We start from the raw sequence: 27,165 nt of genomic DNA on the forward strand, positions 1-27,165 counted from the left end.
AACATGAACCACTTAACTCATTTATTTATTGTAACGCCCTAAAAAATAAACTCATCACAACATACATTCACGATAAATAGAAGAGATTTCATATTACAATCATCAAAGTATTCTTACAAAAGGTATTACATGTTAACAACAAAAGTAAATGCCCAATAGGCTTACAATTTTTCTAGTCAACACTTGGTTACAAAAAGAGAGTACTAACTTTACACAAAATAAGCCATTGGCTTGATATACATGTAATACAACAAAACAACAAAAAAGAAGTCTGATATACATGGAATTGATTAACTTGGAAATAGTGTGGTGGGGACTTTCATCACTTGAGACCTCAAGATCAAAGCCTCTTCCTCTCTATAAAATGAACCAAGTTCATAGTGTTTTTGCAACACATTTGCATATTGTCTTAGCTTTGTTTCTTTATCTTCTCCGTATATAAGTTATATTTTTCTGGTAAAATGTCTTCCATGGTTGCTACAATGCTTCTCCTTGGGTATTAATGGCTACCTTGGACCTAACAGGTCTCAGTCTCCATACCCCTCTCTCTGTCTTTCTCTTTCTTTAATAGAATGTTCTCATGTATCGCAATGTAAGGTGAAAAATTCTATATTACAGTAGTGGAGACGATAAGGTTGTTTGGGAAGTTGGATAATAGCACATTTTTTTTGGGTGGATAGGTTGGGGGGGGGGGGGGTTCACATTATCTTTTTATTTTTCTATATATCTTTTCGTAAAAAATTAGAAATACACTTATTTATATCATTGCAAACAACCCCATATAATTAAGGGAAAATTATTTATAAGTCCTATTAGGGAGACTTATGCTACATATGATCCTACTAAAAAACTTATATTCCCATGAGTCATGTGGGAAGTTTGTTGACACATTTACCCTCAATATTAGTTGTAATATCATAAATACTAATAAAACCATATATAGGAAATTGAATGTTACCATAGATCATATCTATATAAACGTAACGTAACCTGACACCTACATAAACGTAACGTAACCTGACACCTACATAAACGTAACGTGACACCTTTACGTAACGTGACCATAGATCATATCAACATAAACGTAACGTAACATGACACCTACATAAACGTAACGTAACACCTATGATCTATGGCAACATTCAATTTCTTGTATAGGAAATTGAATGTTACCATAGATCATATCTACATAAACGTAACGTAACGTGACACCTACATAAACGTAATGTGACACCTATAATCTATGGCAGGATTCAATTTCCTATATAGGATATTGAATGTTACCATAGATTATATTTATATGAAACGTAACGTGACACCAACATAAACCAGCAACATTTTCACATTCAATTTAAACAAATAAAAACTCATTAAGTTTGCGAAACGTAACGTGACACGTTACGTTACGTTTATGTATGTGTCACGTTACGTTTATATAAGTGTCACGTTACGTTACATTTATATAGGTGTCACGTTACGTTACGTTTATGTAAGTGTCGCGTCACGTTGCGTTTATGTAGAATCTTGTGAAATACATTCCTATCTAAATAGGACTTGAGACTCTATAATAAATTACACAGGACTTAGCCTATCATAAGTGTCTAAAAAAGAACTTATAAATAAGACTCCCTATAATTAAATTAATAAAAAATAGCTAAATGGTGTCATGATTACACTAAATATCTCTTTCCATTGTAGGGTTTCTAAATAAAAAATAAAAAATTTGAGGGGGCATACAAAGAAGAGCCAATAACAATAATGATCATTCGACATTGTTGATTTTTTTTTTTTAAAAAAAAAAAAATTATTTATCTTGTTTGATTTCAAAAAATTGAGTACATTTTTCAAAAAATTACTTTTTGTTTTTTATCAAAAATTTTAATATTTTAAATTTTTTTTTTTAGATGCACTTAATCTAGATATACTTAAAAAGTATAATATTTATGGAATTTTTTTTTTTTTAAAAAGGTCATCAAATACCATATATATATATATATAGATATATATAAATTCAATACATTTTCATGTTCTTGTGTATTTATTGAATTTTTAGCATATTTTTTCACAAATATTTTATTTTTTGAGTACATCTAAGTTATGTGCATTTAGAAATTAAAAAATATATATTTAAAATATTAAAAAAATAACTAAAAACACGAAAAACAAATAAATTAATTTTCAAAAAATCTACAAGGTGATTATTTTGGTACAGGGGAGGATTTAGTTTGAGAGAGAGGGAGTCTTACATCACATCAACCATTTTAACCCTTTTAAAGAGCAAAAATGTTAAAGATTCTAAAAATTTTATTAAAATTTCTACCAAATGTCTCATATAGGTGTAGAACTGACATAGGACCCACATAATGTGGATCCCACACCCATATGAGACATTTGATATAAATTTTCGTAGAATTTTTAGGATCTCTAATATCAAGATGTAAAAATTTTGATCACTGTTTGATTATTTTGCTAATACAAGATTATACAAAAACTATTTCAATATAGATCTTCTGAAACTAGTTATGTGCCACCCAACACCCATACCCACAAAAATCATTTCATTTGTTTATTTGTATTATGAAAGTTCTCAAGAAAATTGGTTTGATTCTTTACATTGGTAACCATACTATGATTTTTCAAAAGTCCTAACTTCCATATATTCAAAGATTGAGAACACAATTATCGTACAAAACAAACCTAATGTGTGACTCTTACTATTTTGTTAATATAATGTTGCAGGTGCCCAAACAGGGGTTTGCTATGGAATGCTTGGCGGCGGATTACCATCTCAACAAGATGTTGTAGCTCTTTACAACCAAAACGGCATCCGAAGAATGCGACTCTTTGACCCAAACCAAGCTGCTCTTCAAGCCCTCAGAGGCTCCTACATTGAGCTCATGCTCGGTGTTCCAAACACTGATCTCCAGAGACTAGCTTCTAACCAAGCCGAAGCAAATACATGGGTCGAAAACAATGTCAAAAACTATGGCAATGTCAAATTCAGGTACATCGCGGTTGGAAATGAAGTCGATCCATCAAATCCCAACACAGCGCCATTTCTTCTCCCCGCCATGCGAAACGTGCGCACCGCTATTGTTGCAGCTGGCCTTGGGAACCAAATCAAAGTTTCCACTGCCATCCTCACTGGATTACTTGGAAACTCTTTTCCTCCATCAAAAGGCTCTTTTAAGCCTGAAATTCGATCGTTTCTTGACCCCATCATTGGTTTCTTGCCAAACAATGGTGCCCCATTGCTCCTTAACTTGTACCCGTATTTCAGTTATGCAGGCAACACCAAAGGCATTCGTCTTGATTACGCTCTAGTCACAGCTCCCTCGGTTTTGGTGACAGATGGCTCACTTGGGTACAGAAATCTGTTTGATGCTATGTTGGATGCTGTTTACTCGGCGCTTGAGAATGCAGGTGGTGGCTCTTTGGAGATTGTTGTGTCTGAGAGTGGATGGCCTACAGCTGGTGGAACTGCTACATCAATTGATAATGCAAGGACCTACAATAACAATTTGATTCAGCATGTGAAAGGAGGAACCCCCAAAAAGCCAGGAAGGCCTATAGAAACATACATTTTTGCTATGTTTGATGAGGATCAAAAGAACCCGGAGCTTGAGAAACATTGGGGACTCTTTCTACCAAACAAACAGCCTAAATACCCAGTCAACTTCAATTAAGAACACCAAGTGAAGGTTATGAAGGAAATAAGGGCACTAAACTTCAATATTTATCACTATCTTAAATAAGGTTTGCTTGTAATTCCTTCCACTAGCAAAACATTATGGTTGTACCAAGAAGAATGCCCATATCAAGGCGAACAATCTAAGTAAAGCTGTTTTTACGTATTCTTTATAGACTGTTTAGTTTATCAGACAAATGAAATTCTTGTTCTTTCTCTTTAGTAAATGAAGTAGTGAAATTTAACTTTGTGGGGGATCCCATGAATTTTATCTAACGCTGTGTTTTGATGAAGGATTTGAGAATGAATTTGAAATATAAATATATTTTATTTATATTTTACTTATCTTTTTCCTTTTGCTTTTCAAATCCCTTCCCAATAATATTTATCACCAAATTAATTTCATCATTTTTTTTCATCTTCTAAATGAATTCGCATGACAAATGTTACGTATACATATAAAACCCAACCCATCACCCATCTAAAACGTAAGGGAACCCACAATATCACATGATAGTCACATAGAAGTTGAATTATGGTGAAATATTCATGTCAATATATAAGAATTATATTCACAACTAGCACAACCACTAAATGCATAGAATAAAATATTACCATAAGCACCTATATTTTTTTTTTTAATAGCAACTTATTGATTTTTTTTTTTTTTTTTTTTTTGGGCAAAAACAACTTATTCATTATGGTAAACAAAAACAAAAATTAAGCTCAAAATAATTATTGCCTCTCCTAAACCTAAATGATGCATTGTCCTCAATGTATCATGAAAATTAAAATCGAAAAATTTACGGGATAACTTCATATGACAACCAATGTCCATGTTTGTTCGGTCTTCAATGGGTTAGCAACACAAAAACACAAAAAAAAAAAAACAGAAAAAAAAATGTATTAAAAATTAATGGAGGAGTAATTGTGCCAAAATGAAAAAAATGGATCAGTTGCATTATCTTAGTAGTGACATTTGGAAAGAGACACTAGATATCATTTGTATCGCCTAGGCTCATCTCCAGTTTTAATCAGACTGGCCTGTGCTATTGGATTTTTGTGAGCCAATCACAGACCGTTCAACGTGTAGAACTTATCAAGTACTTTTTCTCTATAAAAAATCACATTGGTTAGATATTGATAGTTATTTAATCAATTTATATTTCTGTTAACGAAAAATATGATTTAAAAAAAAAAATTGTTGACAAAAATGTGATTTGATCAAGTAACTATCGATATCCGATCAACATAATTTTTTGCAAAGACAAAGTGCTCGATAAGTTCTACACAATCATTAATTTAGATTATCAAGACAGACCTAAAATGAATCCTAAATAAGCCGGACTAGATGATCCAGTTGGGCTGCCCAACTGGACATAGAAAACAGTCAACATTTAATGTTACATTTTGAATTCATGAAAATGACTCCCTCTGCCAAACATTTGAAAAAAATAAATAAATAGGCAAATTCTATTATACCCCCTCAAATTATTGACCATTTGCACTTTATCTTTTTAATGTTTTAAACCCAATAATTATCTTTCTCAAACTATATGAATTTGAACATTAAGTCTTTATGTTAGTCATCTGTTAGATATTTAGATGAAAAATTGTTTAGTGTTGTGTACATGATAATTATATTAAATTTTTACAAAAGATAAAATAGAGTAATTTGATCATAAAATTTAATATAATTATCATGTGCATGGTACTTGACAATTTTTCATCTAAATATCTGACATATAACTAATAAAATGGCAATTTCGTTTGGGAACATACTATTTTAGTGATTTTTTACTTTTTATGAAAAGATGTGCAGAAAAGTAGAGATAATGATGTGACAACTTATAGTAACTTTTTTATTTTTTGACTAAAATGTATAGTTGACAAACGATTAATGTTGAAATTTAAATATTTTAAAAGGGGTAATTGTTAAGTTTAAAATATTAGGAAATAAAGTGTAAATAGTCAATAGTTTGAGGGGTTTAATATAATTTGCTAAATAAATTTATGCAACATGCATCGAAAGTGACTGTTTGACCAAGCAAGATGTGTTCCACAGTGATACTGCAAGCACTACAAGAAATGTCACTTTTGGCTATTAAAATATTGGTCGCCAAAAGTCTGACCAATATTTAGTCACTGAAACGATTTAGCGACTAAAATATTTTGTCGCCAAGCTCGTCGCCTTTACCTTGTCGACGATAGTATTGGCGACCAAATTTCGTTTGGTGGCCGAAAGTGACTACATTTGGCTACTAATATTAGTTTAGTCGGCAAATGCCATGTTTCCGCCACTAAAACCTTTAGTCGCAGAATGAGGCTTTTTGGCTACTAAGTTGTTGTGGTCGGGGAAGGTGTCACCTTCAGCTACTAAATAATTAATCGCTGAAAGCACATTTGGCTACGAAACTATTTTTAGTCGGCAAAAGGTGCATTCGGCGACTAAAGTGTTAGTCACTAAAAGTGCATTGGGTTATGTTTTTGCTACTAAATTCTTAGTCACCAAAACATTTGACAAACATATTTAGCTACCAAAATATTTGGTGGCCAAATACTTTAACGTGTTTTTTTTAATTTTTTTTTTCTAAACAACCTGTATTCATTATTAATACAACCTGTACCCTGTATAAACAATATAATCCATCAACGCTAAATATGTTATCAAGCATTCAACAACGTGCACACATTTTAGTTCCAACCATCCAAAAAATTAATATTGAACGTCCAATTATATATTTATTACAAATTCCATACAAACCAAGTGTAATCCAACGTCAATAATTTAATTTCATACATAATACAGGAAAAACCAACTACTCCCATTACACATTTTAGTTCCAACCATCCAAAAATAAGTACTAACAAGTACAAGATGTCGTCCTGGCATCACTATAAGCTCCCATTGTTCGAGTCCTTCCATAAAACCCTTCGATATTGTTCTCTTACTTTTATTGAGGACAATATGGAGGGAAGGTTGCTCTTCAGTCCTTCCATAAGTACAAGATGTCGTCCTGGCACCAGAGTCGTCTTGCTCTTTAGTCTTGCGACTCAAACTTCCAGGCAACGATGCTGGATCGGTAGTCTCACCAAAAGAATCATAGGCTGTCCTGCGGTCATTCTGCTCCTCCAGTCTAGTTGTGGCTAGTAGCTGGGAAGGTGGTGGTGGTGACCGGCTCTTTCATTTCGACTTTATAGATAGCGTCCTTAATGTGCGGTCAGTGTAGAGCAAGATCCATGGATGGCCTGAAAGGAACATTGATGAGTGAAAAAGATTAGCATATTTACAAACAAATTCAAGATTAAGTCAAGAAAATGGTATGGGAAAAAAAAAGTGAATGATAAAAATTGATGTTTCTAAACATTCAGGTATTGTTCTGGGGCACTGGCATGCTCAAGAGACAAGCCGAAATTGCATTGGTGGAATCTAGTGTCACACTATTAAAAACCAATTCCATGCTAAATGTTAAATTTGTTTAAAGAATCATGGTCTAAGAAATGATCACTCCATTTGAGAGTTCAGCATGCATCAGACCAAATAACTCCGCCATTAAGATTTTCAAATGCCTTTAAACTGATATACTTCCAAAAATATTTTGAAAAAGTCAGACACGAGGCAACCATTCAACAATAGGAGTTGATTAGGCCAGCAAAACCTGTGGGCCCCAATCATTTTCATAAAAATGTATGCTCACACCTTTTTGGCTCTTTGTACTAACATAGGAAAAATGATATGTACTGGGAGACACAGAAAGGCAATACACATATAGGACCATTATGTCCTTCGTCTCATGATCTTGCTATTCTTGCTTTAGTTGGTAAGAAGGAGAAGCACGTGTGAAGAATATCCACCATTATCAATACCAAGCACCAGGCATTACACAGACTGACCATAATTAAAACATAAAACCCTTAGACCATTTACAAAGCTTTTTTATAACAAGTTTCTATTGGTAGCTTAGTATGCACCGAATCATGTCAAATTATATCACTAAATTTCCAATTACAGGCTCCAACAAATGATAAAAAAATTTCCTAATTGGAAGAAACCACTCAAAAATAAATAAATAAATTGCAAAGATCTAATAAGTAAAGAAACAAAAAGATAAAAAGGTCCATATTCATTCCAACTTTTGGTGTTCAAAAATGCAGCAGAAAGAAAAATATTTAAGGGCAATAAAAGTAAGAGAACAATGTGGAGGGAAGGTTGCTTAGATAATGTGGTTTGCACTGGTATCAAACAAATTATTGAGGAAAGTTATTTATGGAAACAATAAAATAAGTAGTTCATGATACAGCAAAAATACTTCACATCCCAATTATTTACTGAAGGATCAAAAGGTTGGTGACAATATGTGTAAAAAAAATGCAAGAAGCCCCTATATGTTCATAATTCGAGGAACTTTCCCAAGCTCTCTTTTCTGACTCCAATATTTGTTATTTGTTATTTGTTTTGACTGCAAAGATTGATTTGCACTTCTGCAATAATACTATATGTTAATACTCTGCCTCTTTAAAAACCTCAAGGGTCAGGATGTGGTTGGAGATTGTTTAATTATCAATAGAGAACCAAGTGAAGTAACCTTGTGAAGTACTGATATCAATTGTAAATGTTGCTTCTACAGTGGCATGATTGGTATTCATAAGAAACAAAAAGCAGAAAATTGGTGTTAAAATATATGATTGGTATTCACTGCATGATCCAGACTAATAGAATCCTAAGAAACAAAAGGTAACTAGATATCATATGGTTGCTGAGTGTGAAGTTCTTGAGTGTGAAGTTAGTGTTAAAATATTACCTGTCAACAAGAATATTTTGCATGATAACATCCAACATGGAATGCGCATATTCAGGATGGTCAAGAAAGTTCCTGTATAAATGACATAAAATTGTGAATTACATTAAACTAAAATCTATTGGGTTAACAATGGTGACATCAGTTCAGATGATGCAGATACAATGGAGCATTTAAGAAGTCAAAGACAATCAATGAAATATAATATAAATATTTCAATGTAAAGATAACAAAAAGAATTAATCAAAGTGACAAAAACAACCAAAAAATATCAAAGAGCAGAAAATTATTTGAAACTACTAGGCCAGTAACTACCTTGAGAAGAAGTGTATATCTTTCCCATTTTTATGGATTTGAATGCGGTCACCATCAAATTTGCACTCAACAACTACTTCCTTCCCATGAAGCTAGACAAAAGGGACAAAAGTATAATGGAACAGAATTAATTAATGGAGTTAGGACACACAAACTTGTAACAGATTTAAAACAGCAGAGAAAAAAATCCTAGGAAAGAACAAAATTCAGCCAACAAGAATATTCAATCTAAAATCCATCTTCTTATCAACCTCGTAGAATATTGTCTCTAGAACATCTTTTATTTTTTAGAAGCATTTTAAATGGAAATTTTTTCTTTAAACATATAAGAGTGTTATTAACATACCTGGTTAGAAAACAAATAAAAAAGAACATTTTATAACTCATGATCTGAGTTATGAATCATATCAGATTACATAAAAGCAAAATGCTGATATGACTATTGAAATCATATTGGATCATAGACCCAATTAGAAGAAATAACAATACTTTAATAATAGAGAGTCAAGAGTCTTACTTGCCAAACTTTGATGCCTACATATTTTATTGGCCTCAACACATAAAGGATTTGGGATACTTTAATAGTAATGAGACACTGCATTAGCTTGGGATATGGATTTGGGATTGGTTCCCATTTCTCTCCTCCCAATTCTCTTTTTGTTCCCTATGTCAGTAAATCATTAGTCCGGTCTCAAGTCTAATTTTCCTTGAAAGATAATGATCCATTGATAACCGAGTTGCGTCGACATACCTTTTATTTTCAATTTCCACCTCATTAGCTTACATTCCCAAACAATTAGTGATAAGCATAACTTAAACCTCTACCCTGCATGAGGGATCCATATTGTTACAATATATATTTATCATTATTATCAAATGTATTATTTCTTATTTAAAAAATAAAATCAAAATTTATATATATAGAAAAGAAAAAAGAAATGCAAATATGTATGGACTGAATTCCAGTTGATTTGAAGACCCGATCAAATGAGAAGCCATGCTTTCATGTCATTGTAGTGAAAATTTTAATTTTATTAAATGTGTGCACCGTGCACAAAATTATATATGTATGTATGCATGAATCAATAACACAACTTGTTCAGAGCAAGTCAAAAGGGTATTCAAGAAGGTAGTATTACCTGTTTGGGTTCTCCATTTTTGCCACCAATGGTCGTGGAAATTATGTGACCAGTGACTGTATCGTTTGAGTCGACAACTGGGGCAGAGATCTCCTGCAAGACATATCAGATGAAGATGTCACACAAACAATTCACAGATCATTTACCTATGATAAACAACTGGTATTTAGAAAATATACATAAGCTTGGACAAATCAGAAATTAGAAATCTGATAGATCAACAAATCACTGACGAAATGAGATAGTAGAATATGACCCACCAATCACATGAAGTAAATACCCTGATCAAGAACAATACTAATGGCATTCCACTGAGCAATTATACTAAACTAAACTAAACCAGAGAAATATTTAAAATGACAATGAGCAAATGAAAATCACAGAAACATAAAATCAAACCAAAATTACACAAAATCACTATGATCTAAAAGATAGTTAAGCTAAGATTCAGACCATATGTCAACAAAAAAAAAAAAAAAAAAAGGACCCAAATTAGTCCAAAATCAACATAGAAGGGAAACAGGACAAAAAGATTCCCAACTTCAAACCCTACCATCAAAGCAATCACCAGAAATGCAAGTGAAGGAGACAACCCAGCTCATGAAATAAACCCTTAGCAACCCTCAGTTTAGTTGCCCAGAAAACAAAACAAGAAGAAACAAAAACCCACATGGAAGAGAGAGAGAGAAGCATACGCAAGACAGAGCATCAATGGAGCAGAGTTCATCTCAGCGATGAAGCCTCTGGATCTCGTGGCGGTGGCGGTGGATCGATGAAGATCGGCGGAGGAGGAGGCGGCGTGAAAAGAGGCGGTACTCATGATGACGATGGCGATGGCGGAGGAGGAGGAGGTGCTCCGGTTTCCGGCGAAGGCGAGGAAGAGCGGCAGTGAGAGAGGGAGGGGAGAGGAGCAACGCTGAAAATAGAGAGAGAGAGAGAGAGAGAGAGAGAGAGAGAGAGAGAGGGGGGGAGAGGTGCTGATTATTTTAGGGCTTGGTTTGGTACAAAATATATGTATATGTATCATCTTTGGCGACTAAAATATGATTTGGTCACCAAAGATAAAAGTAATTATTTGTTTTCATTTGGCTACCAAATGATTTAGTAGCCAAAAGTAGGTCTACAGCGACTAAAAGGAATTTTGTCGCTGAAAATATATTTTTGATGACTAAAATTTTGATCGCCAAAGATTAAAAATTAAATTTTTTATTTTAATTCGGCTACCAAACAATTTAGTCGCCAAAAGTAGGTCTACAGCGACTAAAAGGAATTTTGTCGCTGAAAATATATTTTTGGCGACTAAAATTTTGGTCGCCAAAGATTAAAAATTAAAATTTTTGTTTTTATTCGGCTACCAAACAATTTAGTAGCCAAAAGTAGGTCTACAGCGACTAACAAGGAATTTTGTCGCTGAAAATATATTTTTAGCGACCAAAATTTTGGTCGCCAAAGATCAAAAAATAAATTTTTTATTTGCATTCGGCTACCAAGCAATTTAGTAGCTAAAGGTACCTCTACGGCTACTAAAATTTCTTTTAGTCGCCAATTGTGATATGTTTAGCTACTAAAAATTTTTTAGTTGCCAATTGTAATATTTTTAGCTACTAAATTTTTTTTAGTTGCCAATAATCAACATTCCCCTACTAAAAAAAATTAGTAGCTAAAAAGATGACTTTTGCCGACTAATATTATTTTTGGTAGCCAATTTCGTAACTTTTGGCGACTAAATTGTTTTTGGTAGCCAAAAATGGTCGCCAAAAATGTATTTTCTTGTAGTGAAGCACTAAACAGAAAAAAATAAAAATAATTAAAAAAAAAGATAGCTAAATTGATATAAGAATTCGATTCACGTTATGTTTCGTTGGAAGATTTGGAGAGAAATTTGAAAATGGAAAGAAAAAAAAGTATGTGAAATTAGATGAAATGTATGATTTAGAAAGGGATTTGGAAAGAAAAAGAGAAAAAAATATGTGAAATTAGATAAAATGTAAGTATATTTTATTTATATTTTATCTAATTTTTTTCTTTTTCTCTCCAAATCCCTCCTTAAATCCCCAACCAAACACGACATTAGACATTTCAACAAGTAGTTCACTTTCTGGGTGAGTCCTCCAACGAGTATGGCCTAACCATGGTTGGAGATAGAAGGTGAGAGAGCAAAAGAGAGAGAAAAAAAAAAGAAAAGGGTAACGAAAACCCTAACCCTAGACAGATTAAACTCTCTCCAAATCTCTCTCTTTGTTTTTCATTTTGATTCTGTGTTGGTCATGTTAAAAAAAAATAAAAAATCTCAAAAACAGAATCACTATGTTGGATTTTCAATTTTCTGAATTTAAAATTTTTTAAATTGATTATTTTTTTTTGTTTTTAGTGAATATTTTTTAAATTTTAAACAATTTTTTTACTTTTTTAGATGCACCTTATTTAGATGTATCTGAAAAGTAAAATATTTTTCAAAAATCAATATATAGGAATATAAGAATGAAAAGAATTTTTGTATTTTTTGGTATTTAGTGAATTTTAAAAAAAAAAAATTCACAAATGTTATACTTTTTAAGTGTATTTATGTTAGGTGTATCTATTTTTTTTTTAAATGTTTAAAATATTAAAAAAATTCAATGAAAACAAAAAATAAAAAAACACAAAAAATAAAAAATAAAAGTAAAAATTTTAATTTTCTAAAAAATGAATTCAAAAAACTCAAACCAAACAAGTCGAATAATATAACTCTTTCAATTTTGGAATTTTTAAAAAATAGAGATAAATTAGAAAGTGTAAAATTTGAGATTATTTTAAAAAACAAAATTCGCTGAATATAAAAAAATACAAAAATTTGATATAATTTTTATATTCATTTAATTCTTTTTTTAAAAAAAAAATTACACATTTTATTTTTTTATTCAAATTTTAGGTGCATCTAAAAAAGATTATGATTATTCAGAAGTAGTGCAAACCATGTTCCTTGATTGTCTATAAATAAAGGGATTCGAATACAGATTTCTCACTTGGAATTTCTTTCCTTTTCTCTGTTTTCTATCAGTCTTATACACAATTCATAGAAGTGTTCTTGAAGCAAGCCCTAGAGGTGAATAGTTTTGAACTCGGCGACAAAGGTGCTATTTGGTGCAACTTATTGTAAGTTAAAAGTTGATAATCATAAAGCAGAAATCAAAAGTACCACTTTCCCAGCTTCTAAATAATCAGTTTTTCTCAGTTTATTTAAATTATTTCTGCCTAAAAACCTGTAAGCAGAAGCTGCACTAAACAGCCTGGTACAAATTTTCAAATTAAAATGAGTTATAATCACCTCTTATAATCCACACCAAACACCCCCAAACTCTTTCGAGCCAGGGCAATTATCACCTCAACACTCCGTTTGGATCACAAGGTAAGGTAAGAAAAAAAAATGATTATGGTTTCTCATCAATATATTTGGATGAATGAAGAGAAGAGAACGTGGTTTCTCACCAATCTTGTTTGAATAGAGTAAATAAGAGAAAAGAAAGAAAAGTATTGTACTTTATTTTACCAAAATAACATTCCATATTAATAAGCTAGGTTCTTTAATAAGGGTAATTTTGGAATTTTAAAAAAAATTCATTAAACTGAATTCCTTTCTCACCAAATCTCACCACTTTTGGTGATAGGTTTGATGAGAATCATTTTCTTACTATTTCTCATCATTTCTCACAATTTCTCACCTACTTGATCATCCAAACAAGAGAATGGGTTTCCTATTCTCGCCATTTCTTTTTCTTTTCTCACCAAACCCTTCCGTCCAAACGAAGTGTAAAGGAATGTTTAGCTACATCACTTTCCTACGACCTCACATACACAAAGACGAAAATAACCTCTAAAAAATTAAATGGGTACAAACAGATAGAAGATATTTCAAATTTTTCTTTTGAGAACTCGTCTAAGCTTTCCTTCTTCAATCCTATTACAAGGTCTATGAGCATTCTGTTGGACAATCTTCGCTGTATTTAAAAGATTTAATTCTATTGTGTACACAACAACAAATAGAATTTAAAGAAATAAAGAAAAGGAGAGAATTTGTTTGATTACAAATATCAAACTCGAAATAAAAATAAATAAATAAAAACAGATTTTATTTTGTTACAAAAACAAAATTAAAATCTGATTTAAATAAATAAATACAACACTGAAAATAACTTAAATAACTTACTTGATTTAATTTCTTCGAATTATTTTCTGATCAAGTCTAGTGTTTGACACTGTGTCCTTAAGACAGATTCGTCCTCTCCACGGTGCTTTCAGAATTTGGACGTCTATCTCCCAGGATGAAATGATCTTACTGCAAACAATAGCAGCACTACAAATTGTTTGCCTTACGAACACAGTAAGTGTTTACACTCTTTCTTTTGGAAATAAAATGCAGCAAGATGAATAATATATTAGCAGAAGTGAAATACGAAATTTCTGAATGGCAAACATCAAATGAGGGTGGTCCTATTTATAGATGTGAAGGTGGCTCTTGGTTTTGAATTGAACAGGTATGTGGCTCTTGGTTTTGAATTGAACAGGTATGATACCTGTTGGTTTTGAATTCAAACAGATAGCAAAACGGGAAGGGCTCTGTTTGGATGAGCAATAAATCCAAATCAGTTTAATTCTATTTGAAAACGGGAAGGGCTCTGTTTGGATGAGCAATAAATCCAAATCAGTTCTGTTTGAAAACGGGAAGGGCCCTGTTTGGATGAACAAAAAATCCAAACCAATTTAATTTGAATTCTGGATTTTATTTTAATAAAAAATAAAATTAAATTCAAATGTTTTTGGCCCAAAAAGATTAGAAGCCACACCACACACCCGCGCCCAGGCCCAGGCCAGCCAGCCCGCCCGGACGGCGGCGGCGGCGCGCGCGTGTGTGGTGATTTTTGGGTCCAATGGGTCTAGCCCATTTTGCCCATAACCTCTCCCTCTAAAACACTTGGCTACCCCTTGGGGCACACCCCAAGTATCTCACCCTAAGCCTTATAAACCCTTTCAAAACTTCCCACCAAATCAATGTGGGACAAGCCAATTTACAACCTTAAGGAATTTCCACCAAAACTCCATTTCCATGGAGCACACTTTGGCTTCAATTTTCCATTCACTCGGTAATGGTTTTGAGCAACCAAATATACCACGTGAATCACAACGCGACATAGAACGCGTTACCACTTTGACCCGAGTAAATCGACACTCGGGGCCCACCTAAAAAATAGACCAAACTTGAGGAAAAATTCTGGTTTTACCCAGAATTTTCCTACCATTTCCAACAATCCCCCACATGAATGGAATTTGATGACAACGGAAATGCAACAATATGCAGACTTAACGAAAGAGTATAAGTCGAAAATATCTTGCATCAGGATAGGTAGTTTTCGACCTTGAACCTTCCCTAGTGATAACCTATCGGACTTACTGGCTAACCAATGGACGCGATGCCTTGAATTGTTCAGCCGTTTGTGTAAGCCAAGACAATAGATTTCACACAAAATATCTTCTAACACATCGTGGTTCTCACTGTTGTGTTCATTTTGGCCTTGAACGCACCTGATTTTCATAAGTGTTTCTAGAGAATTTAGCCTCTTCATTCTCATAGAACCGGACCCAGTTCAACACTCATATAGGTGATTCTTATTGTGAGTATCTCCTTATACTCATCTTGATTTTATGCCTTAATCAAGATATAAGTAATCATTAAAAGCAAAGCTTATCCTTATAACCCTGCATACAACATATGTTGCAGATATCACTCTCACCATAAGAATGGGTAGGGAATTTTTAATCCCCTGCTGATTTCTGGTGAGCCATACATAACTTAGTTGTCCTTTTGAACTTAGTTCTTGGGATCTCCAGTCATATAAGTAGGGTTACCATTATGACGACTCTTATGTAATAGGCTTTAATCCCATCCCCTTTGATGAACTATACACTAGCTCTTTTGTCAAACCTTTTGTTAACGGATCTGCAATATTCTCTTTAGATTTTATATAATCTATTGAGATTATTCCGTTTGACAACAATTGCCTTACGGTATTATGTCGACGACGAATATGTCGTGACTTACCGTTATACATGTGATTCTATGCCCTGCCTATTACAGATTGACTATCACAATGAATGCAAATAGCTGGCACAGGTTTTGGCCACATTGGAATGTCTTCTAAGAAGTGACGAAGCCATTCTGCTTCTTCACCTGCTTTGTCTAAAGCAATGAACTCGGATTCCATTGTGGATCGTGCGATGCAAGTTTGTTTCGTGGACTTCCAAGAAATAGCAACGCCTCCTAGAGTAAAGACATATCCACTAGTGGATTTTGAATCTTTAGTATCCGATATCCAATTGGCATCACAATAACCTTCAAGTATTGCTGGATATCGAGTAAAGTTCAAACCATGATCACGAGTAAATCTTAGATATCTAAGAACTCGAATGATCGCTTTCCAATGGTCTTCTCCAGGGTTACTAGTGTACCTACTCAATTTACTGATAGCATAAGCTATATCAGGATGAGTACAATTCATTAGGTACATTAGGCTTCCAATGATTTGGGAGTATTTTAACTGAGACACTGCATCTCCTTTATTTTTTGATAAATAAAGACTGATGTCTACAGGTGTTCTAGCCAAATTCAAATCATCCTTGATAAATTTATTAAGAATTTTCTCAATATAATGAGATTGAGATAATGCATATCCGTCAGATGTTTTAGTAATTTTCATTCCTAATATAACATCTGCGACCCCCATATCTTTCATATCAAATCTTTTGTTAAGCATCTGCTTAGTTGATTTGATCATGTTTTGACTGCTTCCGATGATAAGCATGTCATCCACATAAAGACAAACTATGACATATCCTTGGTCAGTGTTTTTAACATAGACGCATTTGTCACATTCGTTTATCTTAAACCCATTAGTAAGCATTGCATGATCAAATTTTTCATGCCATTGCTTAGGTGCTTGTTTTAATCCATAAAGGGATTTTACAAGTCGACAAACTTTCTTTTCTTGCCCTGATACTACAAACCCTTCGGGTTGTTCCATATAGATCTCTTCATTTAGATCACCGTTTAAGAAAGCTGTCTTAACATCTATTTGATGTATTTCTAAATTAAACAACGCTGCTATAGAAATAAGCATGCGAATGGATGTTATTCTTGTCACAGGGGAATATGTGTCAAAATAGTCCAGACCTTCCTTTTGTCTGTAACCTTTAACAACTAGTCTTGCTTTATACTTGTCAATTGAACCATCTGCTTTCATTTTTCTCTTGAATATCCATTTATATCCAAGAGGTTTAGAACCTGGTGGAAGATCCACCAATTCCCAAGTATGATTTTGCATAATGGATTCAATTTCATTATTAACAGCCTCTTTCCACAAAGGTGCTTCAGGACCTGTCATTGTTGCCTTAAAGCTTTGAGGTTCATTTTCTAACAAGTATGTCAGAAAATCTGGACCAAAGGATTTTGATGTTCTTGCTCTCTTGCTTCGTCTAGGTTCATCATTAGTTAAATCCCGTTGGTCGAGATTATTACTAGTCTCTTGTGTTTGATTGTCATTAGTCTCTTGACTTTGTGTACAATCATAAGTTCTTTTCTGTGAACTTAATTCCTGTCCTTTCTTGTAAGGAAAGACATGTTCAAAAAACACAGCATTCCTTGACTCTATAATAGTGTTCACATTTATGTCAGGTATTTCTGATTTATAAGTCAGAAACCGATATGCACTACTATTCTGAGCATAACCAATAAACACACAGTCTATTGTTTTTGGTCCAATCTTAGTCTTTTTAGGAACAGGAACTTCAACTTTTGCCAAACACCCCCACACTTTTAAATATTTGTAGGAAGGCGATCGACCTTTCCACAATTCATAAGGAGTGCTGTTGGTTTTCTTGTGGGGTATTCCATTAAGAACATAATTAGCAGACAATATTGCTTCCCCCCACAAGTTCTGTAGTAAGCCTGAACTTAGTAACATGGCATTCATCATTTCTTTTAAGGTTCTATTCTTCCTTTCAACAATTCCATTTTGCTGTGGAGAATAAGGGGCTGTAGTTTGATGAATAATGCCATGTTGTGCACAAAATTCATTTAATGGTGCATCATATTCACCACCCCTATCACTTCTAACCATTTTAATGGTTTTACCAAGTTGATTTTCAACTTCTGTTTTGTAGAGTTTAAACATTTCTAAGGCTTCATCTTTACTTCTAAGTAAATAAACATAACAATATCTTGTGCAATCATCGATAAATGTTATGAAATACTTTTTGCCACCTCTAGTTTGAATAAATTTTAAATCACATACATCAGTGTGAATTAATTCTAGAGGTTCGGTTTTTCTTTCAACCGATTTAAATGGAGCCTTAGTTAGTTTCGCTTCTACACAAATTTCACATTTATGATTAGGAGTAATTTCAAACTTTGGTATATGATCTAAACCAATTAATCTACGCAAAGCATCAAAATTCACATGTCCTAATCTACCATGCCATAAATTTGACTCAAGAATATAAACAAAAGATGTGCTATTCTTATTCATAGCAACTTTCGGTACAATTGTCATTACATTCAACTTAAAGAGACCATCACTCATGTATCCCTTACCAACATACATACCACTCTTTGTTAATACAAATTTATCAGACTCAAATACAAGCCTAAAACCATTTTTACTTAACAAAGACCCAGAAACTAAATTCTTCCGGATGTCAGGTACATGCAGTACGTTGTTGAGGGTCAGTTCTTTCCCTGATGTCATCTTCAAGATCACTTTCCCTTGTCCAGCCACAGTAGTAGTAGAAGAATTTCCCATGAAAAGTTGTTCACCATTTGCAGCCTCATTGTAGGTAGTGAAAATCTTCTTGTCCGCACATATGTGACGAGTTACTCCAGTGTCAACCCACCACTCTTTGGGATTTCCCACCAAGTTAGCCTCAGACACCACAGCAGAAAGGTTGATGTCATTCACTCCGTCAGAGATGTAATCCAATTCTGTTACATTGGCCTGATTGGTGGTCTTCTTACTTGTACTTCCATGATTTTTCTTAGGGCGGCGGCAGTCAGAAGCTCGATGTCCAGTTTTGCCACAGTTATAGCATTTTCCTTTGAACTTCTTGCTACTATCGCCTTGTTTAGGACCATCTCCAGTAAACTTTCTCTTTTTGTTATGTGGTTTATGAACTTGTTCAACCACATTAGCTTTGGACTCAATGGGATTTTTCCCATTCCTCTTTTCAGCCTTTCGGTTATCTTCTTCAATTCTTAATCTTACAATCAGTTCATCCATAGTCATCTCTTTGCGTTTATGTTTAAATAATTTTTGAAATCTTTCCAAGCTGGTGGTAACTTTTGCACTAAAGCAGCGACTTGGAATGACTCGCTAAGAGACATACCTTCTGAATGAATATCATGCAAAATTATTTGAAAACTTTGAACTTGAGATATTACCGTTTGGGAGTCTACCATAACAAAGTCCAGAAATTTACCGACGACAAATTTCTTCGTGCCGGCATCTTCTGTCTTGTATTTCTTCTCCAAAGAATCCCACAATTCTTTTGCTGTTTTCAAAGGACTGTATACATTATACAGCATGTTGTCAAGGCCATTTAGAATGTAGTTTATGCACAGGAAATCTGAATGTTTCCAAGCATTTACAGCGGCAACAACTTGCCGATCACTTTCACCCTCTTTAAGTGCTGGAGCCTCTTCATGGAGAAACCGGGCCAAATTAAGAGTTGTAAGATAGAACAATATCTTCTGCTGCCATCTCTTAAACTCGGTACCGTTAAATTTTTCTGGTTTTTCTCCATGATTGATTGGTACATGAACATGGTTCTGAATAGGGACCGATGTAGGTGTAACAATAGGAGTACCACTGGCAGATGCAGTTTCAGTTGTAGTAGCCATAATCTCTGATTACAAAAATTAGAAAAAATTAAAACACAAATTAATTTTCTAGTTACTAAAACCAGAAAATAAATTATAACAACAAAATAATTTTATTTTCCTTGTTACTAAAACTAGAAAAATAAAATATAACAAGAATTTTCTGTAATATCAAATAATATTCTGAATTGTTAATGACACCAGTATTGTACTACTAGTTGTTGTCAAAGAAAAGAGACAGTATATTACTACTATCTGTCAAATAGCATAAATCACTATTTGTTTTTCCAACCAGAATATTAATTTGAAAACACAGAAAATTAAATACAATGAAGATACCCAAAAAGGAATCTGTCTTAAGATTGTTGGACAATCTTCACTGTATTTAAAAGATTTAATTCTATTGTGTACACAACAACAAATAGAATTTAAAGAAATAAAGAAAAGGAGAGAATTTGTTTGATTACAAAAATCAAACTTGAAATAAAAATAAATAAATAAAAACAGATTTTATTTTGTTACAAAAACAAAATTAAAATCTGATTTAAATAAATAAAAACAACACTGAAAATAACTTAAATAACTTACTTGATTTAATTTCTTCGAATTATTTTCTGATCAAGTCCAGTGTTTGGCACTGTGTCCTTAAGACAGATTCGTCCTCTCCACGGTGCTTTCAGAATTTGGACGTCTATCTCCCAGGATGAAATGATCTTACTACAAACAATAGCAGCACTACAAATTGTTTGCCTTACGAACACACTAAGTGTTTACACTCTTTCTTTCGGAAATAAAATGCAGCAAGATGAAGAATATATTAGCAGAAGTGAAATACGAAATTTCTGAATGGCAAACATCAAATGAGGGTAGTCCTATTTATAGATGTGAAGGTGGCTCTTGGTTTTGAATTGAACAGGTATGTGGCTCTTGGTTTTGAATTGAACAGGTATGATACCTGTTGGTTTGAATTCAAACAGATAGCAAAACGGGAAGGGCTCTGTTTGGATGAGCAATAAATCCAAATCAGTTTAATTCTATTTGAAAACGGGAAGGGCTCTGTTTGGATGAGCCATAAATCCAAATCAGTTTAATTCTATTTGAAAACGGGAAGGGCCCTGTTTGGATGAACAAAAAATCCAAACCAATTTAATTTGAATTCTGGATTTTATTTTAATAAAAAATAAAATTAAATTCAAATGTTTTTGGCCCAAAAAGATTAGAAGCCCAACCACACACCACGCACCCGCGCCCGACCGGACGGGCGGCGGCGGTGGTGATTTTTGGGTCCAATGGGTCTAGCCCATTTCGCCCATAACCTCTCCCTCTAAAACACTTGGGTACCCCTTGGGGCACACCCCAAGTATCTCACCCTAAGCCTTATAAACTCTTTCAAAACTTCCCACCAAATCAATGTGGGACAAGCCAATTTACAACCTTAAGGAATTTCCACCAAAACTCCATTTCCATGGAGCACACTTTGGCTTCAATTTCCCATTCACTCGGTAATGGTTTTGAGCAACCAAATATACCACGTGAATCACAACGCGGCATAGAACGCGTTACCACTTTGACCCGAGTAAATCGACACTCAGGGCCCACCTAAAAAATAGACCAAACTTGAGGAAAAATTCTGGTTTTACCCAGAATTTTCCTACCATTTCCAACACATTCTCTAGATACCACACGTCTTAGAAGGGACTAAACAAGCTCAATGTGATCTTCCCTTACCATGTTAGAAATCATCAAGCTAAAATCTTGCAAATTTCTTTACACACACTTAGTACAAGACCTTTAAAAACCACCCCATCAATTAAAACTTAGATGTTGCTTGATATCGTTAAAACAGAAAATGGAAGCATTACCAAATGAGGCCTTAGCAAGTCAATCTCAGTAAAGACCATTCATGCTTAGAGATATCTGCTGAGTTGCTCCTTGTCTTCTATCCGGAATGGCACCATTGAATGAAGACCAAAAAGAGAGCCTGAGTTTGTGTTGGTGTAAGAGAGACTTCAAACTACTTATGGTAACTTGAAATAAAATTCAGAAAGATAATTTTAGAGACAAACAAATAGACTTTTCTTGAGAAAATTATAGAACGAGGAGAAACACACTCTCTGTCTCTCTAACTCTTACACTCTTTTCTTCTTCTCTCCTACACACTGAACTCTCATAATACAATAGCTATACAATAGCTATTTATTAGATGATATCATAAACTATGTGAAACTCAATTATTATTATTATTATTATTATTATTATTATTTACTAATTGTACATGTAATAGTAATAATAATTTTTTTTGAAACTCATTCTAGCAAAATTTGTTTAAATCAAAAAATTGAATACCAAAATGAAAATGACAAACAATGAATTATTAGTGACCCTTATCCTCTTATCTTTCCTAAAATCAACATTTACCTACCAAATACAACTTTTAGATTTTCTGACAATCACTAGTTCTGGCATCTCACTTTGGTCATTTTCTTATTCTTCTCTCTCACTCACCTTTGCTTAATGGATCTTAATAACACGGGTGTAATTTTTTAAAATTATTTTATAAACCATAATACTCGTGATATGCACGGGTTTAAATCAATAATTAACAATTAATTTTGAAATTAAATAATAACATAAAATTTATTTATAAGAAATAAACAAACTACGGTAGAATGTATTTTTAAAAAAGTGCAATAAAATTACAAAAATTATTTTTGCAATGAAATATAAATGCATTTTGTCTTATAAGTTTTGCAATTTAGTTTATTTTATGTTAGAGATGGCCCAATCATATAATAAATTATAGGGGCATTTACATACAAGTCTCATTTTGTGAACTTATACTCCATTAAGTCCTAAATAAAATTATTTGCTCCTTCAAGTCCCATTAATTATAGCGATCCCGGTTTTTCCCCATTTGGTTATTGTACTCCGGACTTAGGTTCCGTGGTGTTGGTTGTTGTACATATCTTGTTCTCATCATTTAATTCTTTATATTCAAGTTTTGGGTGTGTTGGGCAGGTTTGTTACTGGTTGGTAGTGAGTTTAAACCAATGATTGCTACCCAGAATTTTGTTCCTTCGCTTGAGTGAGGCTTTTGTCGCTCGAGCGAGCTCTGTGTTTTAGATCCTTCGCTCAAGCCAGGGTTCCTTCGCTCAAGCGAGAGTTGGGTGATGTATCTGGTGGCTCGAGCGAGAAGTCTTGCACTCGAGTTTGCGTCTGCGTCTCTTTTTGACCTGATGGTTGTGATTCTTGGCTCGAGCGAGCTTTCCTTCGCTCGAGCGATCGAGCTGTACATTTTGGGTTTCTTTGTTCGAGCGTGCTTCTGGGTTGCAAACCTGATGCTTAGAATTGTTGGCTCGAGCGAGGCTTTCTACGCTCGAGCGAGATTTCTTTGTGTTTGGTCGCTCGAGCGACCATTCCTTCGCTCAAGCAAGCCTCGAATATATCAGTTGGCAGCAGCGGGATTACACTTCACTTTTTCATCTCATTCTTTATTCAATCCCTAATTTCGGCAGCCTCTCTCTTTATGCTCTCTCTCTCTCTCTCTAAGAATCCATCTAGTTCTAGAGTGCTTCTACCTTGGTTCCTTTGTATAAAAGGTAGAGTTTGGCTTGGGCTATCTTTGGATTCGAGAAAGTTGGTGTTTGGAGCATTTCGGGTTTTCACCTTCTTCTCCTTTTGGTCTCTTCATTTGAGGTAGGGATAACTACTCACTTTTATGAGCCTTAACATAGATGTTGGGTACTTTGTATAAATGGTTTGATTTGGGGAGGTTAGGGTTTGAGATTTGAAATATTGAAAAGAGAGGTTTTGTTCTTTTGACCAATACATGTGTGTTTTGGGTCTTAAAAGAGGTTATTGATGTTTATTGTTAATATTTGAACCTTTGGGGTCAATGTTGAGAAAAGGGAGGAAAAGCCCTAATTTATTATTATGAATTAATTTGTATAATTAATTTGGGAAAGTTATGGAAATATGGAATTGGGTTGAAAATAATGAAATTGCCTTATTATGAGATTGAATGGTGGAGTTGGATTTATTAATTACCCACCTTTGAAAATATTGATAATTTATCTGTTAGATGTAATTATTATCTGTTTAGAAATAATTGCTTTGGGCTATTGGTGGAGGATAGCCTTGATTGTTGTAGACACTGCATGATGATTAGGTGAATTAAAACTAATCAATTGAGCATGTCATTGAATATGATGGATGGAATAACACATTGAATATGTGCTTTGCTCGATCATTTTATATGATAAGTGTTTAATACATCATATATGTATGTTGTTTGGGAGGAGATAGGGGATATACTCCACGGTTTGGGAGGAAATAGGGGATGGACTCCTAAACCGGATGTTTGGGAGGAGATAGGGGATGGACTCCATTAATACAGCAAATATGTGTATTAATTGAAGTATGGAAGTGTTTTTTATATGATTTGAAATTGAAGTACTGTTGATATGGGATGTAGTCTCATTTAATTGTTTGACCAGGTTCTGAGCCATGTTTATGAAAGGAATTGGTTAAGTAAAGGAAAGAGGAATGAAACATGTGCATATTTGTCATGAAACTGACATGTGTTATAAGTTGATTTATATGAGTTAGACATTTATCAAATGTTAATGCTTTAGTTATTGCTCATATTATGTTTAACATATCTCTACTGGGCGTTGGCTCACCCTATATGGGACATCATTTTCAGGTTCAGATGACATGCCACCTTCAAGGACGTAGCTTGGAAGGTTTAGAGGCTGAGAGATCTTTTTGTGATTACCTTTCTATATTACATGTATATCAAGCCAAGGGCTTATTTTTGTGTAAAGATAGTTAGGACTCTACTTTTGTTGAACCCAGGTGTTGACTTGGAAAGTTGTAAGCCTATAGGGCATTTACTTTTGTTGTCAACATGTAATATCTCTTGTAAGAATACTCTGATGTTGGTAATATAATATCTTCTTTTGTATCATGGATGTATGATTATGGGTTTATTTTGAGGGTGTTACATTAATTTTTAATAGCCCAATTTATCCTTCCAAGACCTCCTCATAGCTTTTAAGCATCATTGTTGTCTTCATTCTCTCTCTCATCACAGCGCAGCTGAGGGAGTCTTTCCGACCATCCGAGCTTGGAGTTTTGCAATTTTTGTGGGCAGAGACTGATCGGATTAGTTTGAAGAGTTGGAAGAGAAATGCAAAAGCATGTCCTCCGACATTGTTAGCCCCAATGCAGATATCCTAACACAGTTCAGAATTATAAGAAAACCCTAAAAGTGTTAATTTTCAATCGAGAAAAGCAATTTGAGGTAGAGCCATTTGGCTAAACACTTGATCAAACAATGATGAACACAGTTTTGATTGCTCTAAAGCACCATTAAGGCTTCAACAGCAAGAGATATGGAGATAGATACAGAGACTTATAAGTTGGTAAGATAATGATCAAAGCCTCAAAGGTGATGGGAATTGTGGGTGTCAAGAGAAACTGTGAAGTTCAGAGAGAGAGTTGAGTCAATTTTTCTAGGTCTGATGAAAGATAAAATTAGGGCTTTTTTTCTTCTTGAGAGACGATTGGATGAGTGCCGAATCAGTGAAGAGAAAGGAGGGTGACGGTGGGGGTGATGGTAAGAGAATGAACTGAGGATAGTAAATTTCGTTCGAATTTGGAAAAAGAAGAGAGAGAATCATGGAGAGAGGAAACTCTGACATAGAATAAACTTTTCTCAGCGTTTGGCTTTTGAGAGACAGAACAACAAGGTACTCTGCTTATGGGTGTGATCTAGGGTTTTTTGAAATTGAGAACCTTTTCAGTTTATGATATTTTCAATTTTAATCATGAAAAAAATTGAGAAATTTTTCAAAATTGATAATTATGAATTCTTAATTTTGATAATATTTTCAGTTCATACTAAAAAAAAATTGAGAAATTTCTTAATATTGATAATTATAAATTGAAAATATTCTCAGTTTTAGGATTAAAGGGCAAAACATCTTTTTACCTCTAAATGGGACTTATTGGTTCAAAAACATTTCGATAGGACTTAAGCTACCACCAAATATGTAGATAGGACTTTTAGGTAATTAATCCTAAATTATATTTGTCAATTTATTAACTACCCATTGTCTATTTTGTAAAAGTTTAAAAATTTGTCTACTTAGGCATAAAATTATAGTTTCTCCTATGCCATAATTTACAAATACAAAAGAATAAGAGTTGGCTTGAGGATTTATAGCTATGCTAGACACTAAAACTGACATAATCTAATTGACTCAACATTTATCTCAACTTAGCCATGACCTAATAATTAGATAATTATCTTAATCTATGCCTAAACATTAACCACTTAACTTATTTATTTATTAAATTGGTGAATAAATATATATTAGTATTTTTATAATAAAATTATAAATGTGTACATGTTTATGCATAGTTATTAAAAAAAAAATAAAACTTTGATAAAATTTATATTTATATTTAAAATTATTGAGGATTTATAGCTTTGGTAGACACTAAAAATTACATAATTTAATTGACTCAACATTTATCTTAACTTGACCATAATCTATGATCTAATTATTAGAGAATTGTCCTACTCTATAGCTAAGTATGAATCGCTTAACTCATTTATTTATTAAATTGATGAATAAATATATGTTAGTATTTTTTATAATAAAATATCTAAGAGTTAGCTTAAGGATTTATAGTTATGCTAGACTCTAATAGTGACACAATTTAATTGACTCAACATTTATCTTAACTTGGCCATAACCTAATCATTAGATAATTGTCTTACTCTATACCTAACCATGAACCACTTAATTCATTTATTTATTAAATTAGTACATAAATATATGTTAGTATTTTTTATAATAAAATAATAAATATGTACATATTTATGCATAGTTATTAAAAAAATCAAAACTTTGATAAAATTTTATATTTATATTTAAAATTATTGAGGATTTATAATTGTGCTAGAAACTAAAAGTGACATAATTTAATTGACTCAACATTTATCTCAACTTGACCATGACATAATTATTAGAGAATTGTCTTAATCTATGCCAAAGTATGAATCAATTAACTCATTTATTTATTAAATTAGTGAATAAATATATAGTAGTATTTTTTATAATAAAATATATAAGAGTTTGCTTGAGGATTTATAGTTGTGCTAGTCATTAAAAGTGTGCAAGGTCCTGGTGTCCCACATCGGGAATGGATGGGGAGTTTCTGAGCTATAAAAGTAAAAACCTAAACCCTTATATAGCATCAATGCCTTTTCCTGGGTGGTGAAATCCCTAGCAGAACTCTCCAGTTAAG

The 27,165-nt window shown here is 33.3% G+C and overlaps 1 pseudogene across 1 annotated transcript; it reads left to right on the top strand.

Annotated features, from left to right (window-relative positions):
* Positions 1 to 440: 440 nt before the first annotated feature.
* On the top strand, positions 441 to 3,948 carry LOC114307132 (glucan endo-1,3-beta-glucosidase, basic isoform-like; annotated as a pseudogene). Its single transcript, XR_014343087.1, has 2 exons — positions 441 to 524; positions 2,740 to 3,948. The product of XR_014343087.1 is annotated as a glucan endo-1,3-beta-glucosidase, basic isoform-like (transcript).
* Positions 3,949 to 27,165: the final 23,217 nt, after the last annotated feature.

This window comes from Camellia sinensis, chromosome 10, assembly GCF_055761805.1.
Source record: "Camellia sinensis isolate YWXY chromosome 10, ASM5576180v1, whole genome shotgun sequence".
NCBI classification, from domain to species: Eukaryota; Viridiplantae; Streptophyta; class Magnoliopsida; order Ericales; family Theaceae; genus Camellia; species Camellia sinensis.